Here is an 8,084-nt window from a genome sequence, read left to right as displayed (position 1 = left end):
CGGTGCTCCGGCTCGGAAGCCCTTTTATGGCTTCCGAGAATCCAACATATATTTATCGAGAATTCGTAGTCGAATTCTCGTTACGCGGAGACCGTCGATTTCCTCGTGATGTTTACCAGTACGGCACACCGTGTATAAGAAACGTTATACCGTTTCTTATAACCATGCCGAACTGATTTCATCGGAATTCTGTTTGTATTCACGAGAATTCGTAATCGAATTCTCGTTACTGGAATTTAATAATTATTGGCGAGGCCGAGCAATGCTCTCAAACCTTGCAAAACCTTTATCTTTAAACATGTATACTAAGACGAATATTTAGTACGACTATTTATAGCTGGATAATTATAATTAATGGAAGGAGAGAGAAGTTTTCATGTTTATTAATATAATAAATAAAACCTTTTTAACAATAACAATCAAAATAGGGAAAAAGAATGAGAGATGAAAATAAATTAAGGACTCGATGTGCCTATAGAGAAATAATTGTAAAATAAAAATTTGAATTTTATGGATCCTTTAATAGAAAATAATAAACTCTATAGTGTAACAATGCGATAAAACGAACAAAGAAAACCAACATATTTATCTGTTGTCTGAAACGGACTTATTTGTAGAAAGGGTGCTGTTAACAACTGAGGAAGGACCTAATTTAGAGAAGAACTAGATGTAAGGTATAAAGACTAGCTTGATGACTTTTGTGACTAAAGTGAATTTAATCTTATTTTCGAAATCTATTGCATCTAATTACCACGTATGCTATTTAAATGATTTTAAGAAGTTCGTTTCGATCGAGTTTGTATCGAATTTTGATTCAAGGGTTTGAGTCTGATTAACTCTGCTTGGTGCTACGCACCAAGGTGATGTTGTGTAGTTGATGTTGATAAGGGTACACACAAATAAATGGACACACAGCTCTAAGTTAAGATAGTTGTATTAACTTTCAACTACAACGTCGTGAAGTGCTAGGTTACTGTTTTGAGTTGTTAGTGCTGTGGTCAAGCTGCAACTGGTCCTCTTTTTGGTCGTCGGTTTGTTTGTTCGAGATGATGCGATACAAAAGGGGTAGAAAGTGATCGTGGGAGTTCCCGAGAAGTAAACGAATTTGTCATTGGTCAATGGTTCATTATAGGTTGTAGTGGAGCGGGGAGAGAACAGAGGTCTGCAAGATGCGAAGGAAAATATCGGCAAAAAAAGGTATTATGGGAGAAAGTTATCGTTAATAAAATAATTTGTGAGGGTCAGCGTCGTTTCTCAAGGAGTACGTGCGTAAGTTCGTGTTTTCTGGCTATTATGGTAGAAAAAATGTAGAATGCGAAGCTTAGTCATGGATTGTCTTATTTTTAGTCCGTAATGACGGTACTTCATCCTGTGTTTTCTTTGAGGGTGGTTTGTCATCGGTATGTAGTTTATGACGGTACGCATCGGGAAAATCCGTAATAAGAATATCCGCACGCCAGATGTCCAAAGGTAAAAAAATACATACTATCTTAAAATACATGCAAAAATCTTAAACACGCACTAAATCTATTGTATTATTAATAAGACAAAGTAACATAATATTTAAAAGACGCTATTCCGATTGAAGACGTACGTCAGCGAGACGTAACCTTCCCTGACAATTTATGCTTTTTAACTGAGACGGAATTGTGAGCGAACAGATTTAATGAAATATAATTGACATATCATAAACGTCAGTCTTTACGTGGTTTAACATGAACTCATTCGGTACAAGTGTTTTACATATCACTGACATCAGTTATGGCGTATATTGTAAAGTAAGATTTATTCACGGCTGAACTGAGAACGCCACTCTACTCCCTGAAAAGCGGGACTAAAATCGCTTATTTTTCCCTTACACACCATAAGCGGGACGGAAAGTCTTTATTCCCGCAAATGCGGGAGTAAAAGTATAGTCTCGCATATGTAAAGTAAAGTAGGTCTCCTCTTTCTCATATACTTTGATCATCGCAAACGGCGAAAAAAAAATCTTTTTAAATTAAAAATCTCAGAAAATTTTAGAAAATGTTTAAAATTCAGTTTAACTTAACAGAAGTAATTCCCTTTGGTGATTCANCAGGGTTGAGATATTTTTACCCACGGCCGGAAAGTGGGGACGACGCGTCCATGGTGGGGACCAATAGTTGGTGGGGGTATGCAGTGATTTTCACGGTAGCCCTGCGGAGAGCTTCGCGAACGCGCATGAGCATGCATGAGGGGAATAGTAGTGGGGATCGAAATACGGGCGAAAAATAGGGGAAGCGAGCGTCGTGGGTAAAAATATCTCAACCCTGGTTATGGTCAATCCTCACAGAGCGTGCGATGCGGTGCGGCGCGGCGTTTTTCGAGCCGACCGTAAGTTCGACCAGGGCGGAAAACCAAGTTTCCAGCCAGGGACTGGATAATTTTTCCCTCGGCCGAAAAGTAGGGGCGACGTGACCATGGTGGGGACTGGTACTTGATGGGAGTATGCTAGGCATGGCCAGCGAAGGCGCATGAGGGGAATAGTAGTGGGGATCGAAATACGGGCGAAAAAAAGGGGAAACGAGCCGTGCAGGAAAAATTATCCAGTCCCTGTTTCCAGCCTATACTAAAAGTGTTCCCGACGTGCGGGAGGGGCTCAGGCGTGGGCAATAAAAAATCGGCGGATGAAGTTTCAATGTGGCTGTGAACAGCCACGAAAGCCGCGTGGTGTTAAGGTCATAGCTGCCCATGGGTCACTTTCGATTTCCACTCCCTCGGGTTAGACCCGTTAATTGGAGTTGGCAGCGGGGCGAGGGAAGACTTGAGGTCTTCTTTCGCGGACGCATACGGCTATGAGTGAGGTGTTGGTTCAGGGAAACGTGTCGTCCAGATTGGCTGCCGTGATGAAGCACAGTGCCATTGCTCAGCGCCTGGGTTGTACGAACGCACGATCGGGAAAATTAAGGGTTGAAAGAACGCACGATCGGGAAAATTAGGGGTTGAAGCAAACTGGTCGATAACGAGTCACGAGCGAATCTTAGAGTGCGTTTCAGTATGTAAACGCACTGCTCCTGGCGTAAGTTTTTCTCTCGAAGAGGTTTTTCTTACGTTGCGGGCAAAAGCCCGAGCGAATGCGGGAGCGGTGCGGGGCACCTCTATGCGAGAGGACAGGTAGGGTCGCGGAACACGCGCGAGAGAGAGAATCGAGAGTGAGCATCCGGCAAGCGTGCGTTGCAATGGGAAAAGACGTTCGCGAAAAAGAAAACACGAGAAAAATTGTAATTAGAAACGGTGTACGAGACGGGACACGTAGAAAGCGAGACGTTTTGTTCATCGATCCTCTTTAAAAGAAGAATCATTAAAAGTGTTTTGCGTTAATTCGAACTGAGTACTTAATTGCATCCGAGAGCGAATCTGCTCAAGAAGCAGCCACAAAAAGCATGTAAACGTCGGAGACTTCGAGGGGCCCCAGTGAAATTTTGTCTAGCTCCAGAGATCGAGGACCAAATGTACGGGTCAGACTACCCGCTGTCCGTTCCAAAAGATCAGTCACTTCAAAATGTAATCAAGCAAATCGACATACATGAAGCATAATCAAATCGTCATTAAAAATTGAGTTAAAAATCGTATATCATTAAAATAATAACGTACAATAAATTGGTTTCCATTAAAAGATGCATCTCCTTCNAGTGTGCATATTGTAATTGTACAGTACGTCAGCATCTGCATGCTGTACATATTGTAAATAGTGTAAATATCGTAAATAGTTTAAGTATTGTAAAGAGTGTGCATATTGTAATTGTACAGTACGTCAGCATGTGCATGCTGTACATATTGTAAATAGTGCGCATATGTCAAAAGCGCTCACTGCTTGTACATATATAATATATCCTGCACGAAAACACATTTAAAATAAATACACTGGTATATGAAGTATTTCGAAATTTCCCTCATTACATTTCCTTTAATTTCATTTCCTGCGTTATTATTATAATTTCGGAAAGAGTATGTATAACGCGTTCCATGTATGATTAGTTACATGCTTGAAGAACAATTTTCGTACGTTTCAAGTAATGTAGAAAATAATGGAAAATAATCATCAGAATATATATTGGAATTAACACAACGCTTGTAAAGCCGTTCATGTTTTCAATTTATTATGTACATAAATATGTCATATTTCGTTGTAATTTCATATTTAAAATCCTGTAATATTGTACACAATTAATATACATAAATTAAATACAGCAATCGTGTAATAAATTGAATGAGGTGCGCGGCGACGAGACCACGCGGCGTTCGATAAGTAATCGCGAACGCACTATAGCCTCGGCGAGCCTTGGGTTCGGCTCCCCTCGGCTCGTAGCACGGGCCGACCGGACGGTCAAGGGCCGAACAGGCCGGCACGGGCCGAACGGGCCGGTACGGGCCGAACGGGCCAAAGTATCATATTTCTCGTTATCGCAAAGCCCACGCGGCCCTTAGTGGAGGGAGAATCGGGCCGCCGGCCCGGTCCGTGCAGAACTCTGCCGGCTACAGACCTGTGCAACATCGGCCGCGCACGAACGCGCAGGGTTTGCGAGACGAAAACACGTACACACTAGGCGAATGCGCGCCGCACCTGGGGGGACAAACCTAAGTGGGGCGAGTTGAAGCAAAGCTTCTAGCGCCTCGTACCAAAGGTTCACGAACTAAAGTGTATAAATGTGTGAACGATCCCATGTGTGCGTGCATACGTATATGCCGTATATGCCTTTAACATGAGATCAACCAAGGAAAGAGCTGATACAATTCAAAGATTACTATTTCAAATAATGTAAGAAGAAATTTAGTGTTTTCCTACATCGTTTGAAATAATAATCTTCGAATTGTGTATCCGCTCTTTTCTTGGGNGTCGACGGTTGGTAGCTGCAAGTCGCGGAGGTACCGAGTGTTTAACACGTGGGGAATGTTGTAAGTATGACAAGGAATCGAAGGTCGGGTTTCTTTCAGGGATGCTAAAAACATTTTCACTAACGAATTTGGCCATCGAGTGGGGAAAATTCTCCCGAAGGAAAGTTGTGAGAGACGGTTCAGTAGATTTCGAGTCGTGTACCTCAACTCAATGACGGAGCCCGAAAAATCCAATAGAGTATTAGGAAATGATCCGAGTATTCGCCTAACGCAAAGATGGTTATCCGCCGATTCCGATAAAAAGAGCGTCATTCCGATCGAGTCGTGCCCTTCGCGTATCGTGTAATTCACGGGCCACGCGGATAGTGAAGTTCATTTTGTGAATAAAAAACAATCGGCTCCTTTCGGAGACGTTTAATGTTAGAGTGCAAAAACGACAGTGTAAGTGTTTGAAAATTTTTAAGTGAAAAGTGACAGTGGTTTTTTTAAGTTGAGTTTGTGTACAAAAATCAATCGGCTGCTTTCAAAGACGAGTATTGATAGGACGTAGGAACAACAATCTTAGTGTGTTAAAATTTTTAAGAGTGACAATGATCGTGCGGTGGATTGCGGGGTTGCTTCCCTAAACAAAAGATCAGCTGTGGCCTAGGCCTACCTGCGAGCGGCAAAGACGCTGACCCATTGACCGTAGCCCATCGTTAGCAGGTGCACTCGCGAATGAATGGGTAAGTCTAAATCTCTACAATTTTTACATTTCCTTTTTAATTTAATATTCCCTGCGACTTGTTAATTCCTCATTTATCCTATCATCATCCATCAATTATCAACAATCCCATTCCACGTGAATAACGATTAACTGTATTAATTGTTATTCATAATAACGAACGATCAACAATTTCCTTGCATTGTTATTAATGTAGTTTGTTATTCGTCATTTTCTTAAAACGCTTCGTACTGAGCGGAGTGCTTGTTCAAACGCGAGAAAAGCCGGCCGGCTGACTCCGGCCAGCGCTCCCGAAACGGAGACCGCCTCAACCGAGCGCTCTGAGTGGTCCGGGTTTTTTGTTAATAACTCGGTAACCATGCCCCATTTCGTATTTTGCCAAAGGAAATTGTTATTCACAATGCTCCTCCCCATCTGCCATTTTCGGCTCTAACAATCTTTCCGGAACACCCTGTATATGCTTGCCGAACAGGTCGGGAATCGCTTTGAGACTTGAGTATACATATAGCTATACTCTCTATGAGTATGAGCTATACTCTCTTCTCGTGTGAACAAGGCGATGTGGTAGACAATTTCAATTTTATCGATTCACCACATACAGAAGAAACAATAATTACAAATGTGCTATCCAAAGCGGACATTGAGAAATGTAATTCCCTTTCGACAGTTACAATTGCCACTTGCTTAATTCTCCCTTCGCTTTCTGAACGTGACCGAGGAAGGGATCTTCCTCCTTCAAGAACTCGTTATTAGTTTGACGATATTCGTGCTACATCGGATTCCATTTCACCGACGAAAAGAAAAACAAGTTGTGCGAAATGGAACATCTGCGACTTCTGTGGATCGAGAATTCGACAAAATCAATCCTGTTTCTACATACGAACACAGATAAGTGATCTGTGTGTATGGAATCGCTGCTTTCGAGACGTCTTTCATCCAAGCTCACTCGCAAAAATGATGAAAATAGGATAGAAACAGACAAATGGAAGTATTACGATACATTCCCGTTCGATACCTTTTTGTCTGGAAACCGAATAAAGTTATGAAGAAATATCAGGTCACGGTCTTCTGGAGTTTCTTGATAAAATGTTGGAGGAGAAAGCATGGAAATCCAGAAAATACGTGAGTTGCTCGAAAAGTGATGTTGGATTTTCAAGTCGAGGTTTTACTCGACTTAAGACCACACAGACAGGTCACGTACAAGGCGTCGGCATTAGTGTTAGTGAGCCGTCAAGCGTTTGGAAGTGTAGTTGTACGGAAAAAATGGATCTTGCGTCGAACGAAATACAAATTGAGTATATGGAAGACATCGAAAATGCTGAAAATATCGACGACGTTGAAGACAGCATCATGGACTTAATTAATAATCCGATCGTAAGGACGTATATCCGTGATAGGCAAAATCCATTTGAATATTACGATGGATTGGAATTTAAAAGACGGTACCGATTCACTAACGAATCGGTATTACATCGTATTTTACTGAAAATCCTTGACGAATTGAAGAAATTCAATAATCGTGGTCTGCCAATTCCGCGACAGTTGCAATTGTTCCTGTTTTTGTGATATTATGCAAGTGCAAGTTTTCAGGTAATTCATATTCTACTTTCATGTCTACAGTATTAAGAATTAACGAGTGTTTATTGAGGAAACCGTTTAAAAACTATTTACAGCCGGTGCTCGGACATCTCGCAGCCCACAATTTTCCGAATAGTCAGGCGTGTCAACAAGGATGAACAATATAGATGAAGTCCTTAGAAATCGAAAAGGATACTTCTCACTGAATGTGCAAGTACGTTTTCATACATTTTTGTAGTACAACATTATGGTTGAGCAATTATATGATTGCATTCTTCAATTATAAACCTATTACAGGCGGTTGTTGGGCCCAGAATGGCCAGGCAGTGCGAACTACTGCCGGATTTTCCAGAACTCTCGTCTCGAAATTGGATGGGATGCTGGTTGGTGACAGGGGATAACGCTGTTTGCCATTCTTATTGATCCCGATCACAGATGCCAGAACAAATGAAGGAATAACGTTAGTATCTTGTACGCTACAGTTAACAAGTTTTTGAGTTTGACAAAAGAATTGGGTTCATTCATTGTTGTATACTTACAGGTATAATAATACCCATGCGAGAACTAGTCGAAGGCTAGTGACCAGTGCGAAGTATGCGCCATGCTGCACAACATCATATGCAGGGACATGTTGCCAGAAAATAACAAGGAGAAAACAGACAACTTGAAGTGCCAGTATGGAATATTCAAAGTCTTTAACCTTCGAGCGGCTTAGCTGCTCGAGAGGCGTTAATTGAACATTTCTTCAATTAAATGTACGTGTATAAATAAATTTGTAAATTTGTATACGTAAACGACTTTACTTATTGTACCTTATACTCCAGAATATTGCACTTTCTTGAGACATTCACGATCAATGTTTATAATAAATCTATCATAAAAACTGTATACATCGTTCAATTTTTAAATAATACTAATGAAGCGA

General features: G+C 41.2%; 1 long non-coding RNA gene across 1 annotated transcript; it reads left to right on the top strand.

Moving 5' to 3' along the window:
* The first annotated feature begins 6,769 nt into the window (after nt 1–6,769).
* Nucleotides 6,770–7,953, top strand: LOC108630102 (uncharacterized). The gene is made up of 4 exons (XR_001916871.2): nt 6,770–7,171; nt 7,255–7,373; nt 7,457–7,619; nt 7,701–7,953. It is a non-coding gene; the product is annotated as an uncharacterized LOC108630102 (long non-coding RNA).
* Nucleotides 7,954–8,084: the final 131 nt, after the last annotated feature.

Source organism: Ceratina calcarata, unplaced genomic scaffold (assembly GCF_001652005.2).
Source record: "Ceratina calcarata isolate Rehan_Ccalc_2016 unplaced genomic scaffold, ASM165200v1 scaffold673, whole genome shotgun sequence".
Taxonomy (NCBI): Eukaryota; Metazoa; Arthropoda; class Insecta; order Hymenoptera; family Apidae; genus Ceratina; species Ceratina calcarata.
The sequence above is the reverse complement of the archived record's forward strand: the minus strand, read 5'-3'. Positions and strand labels throughout refer to the sequence as shown.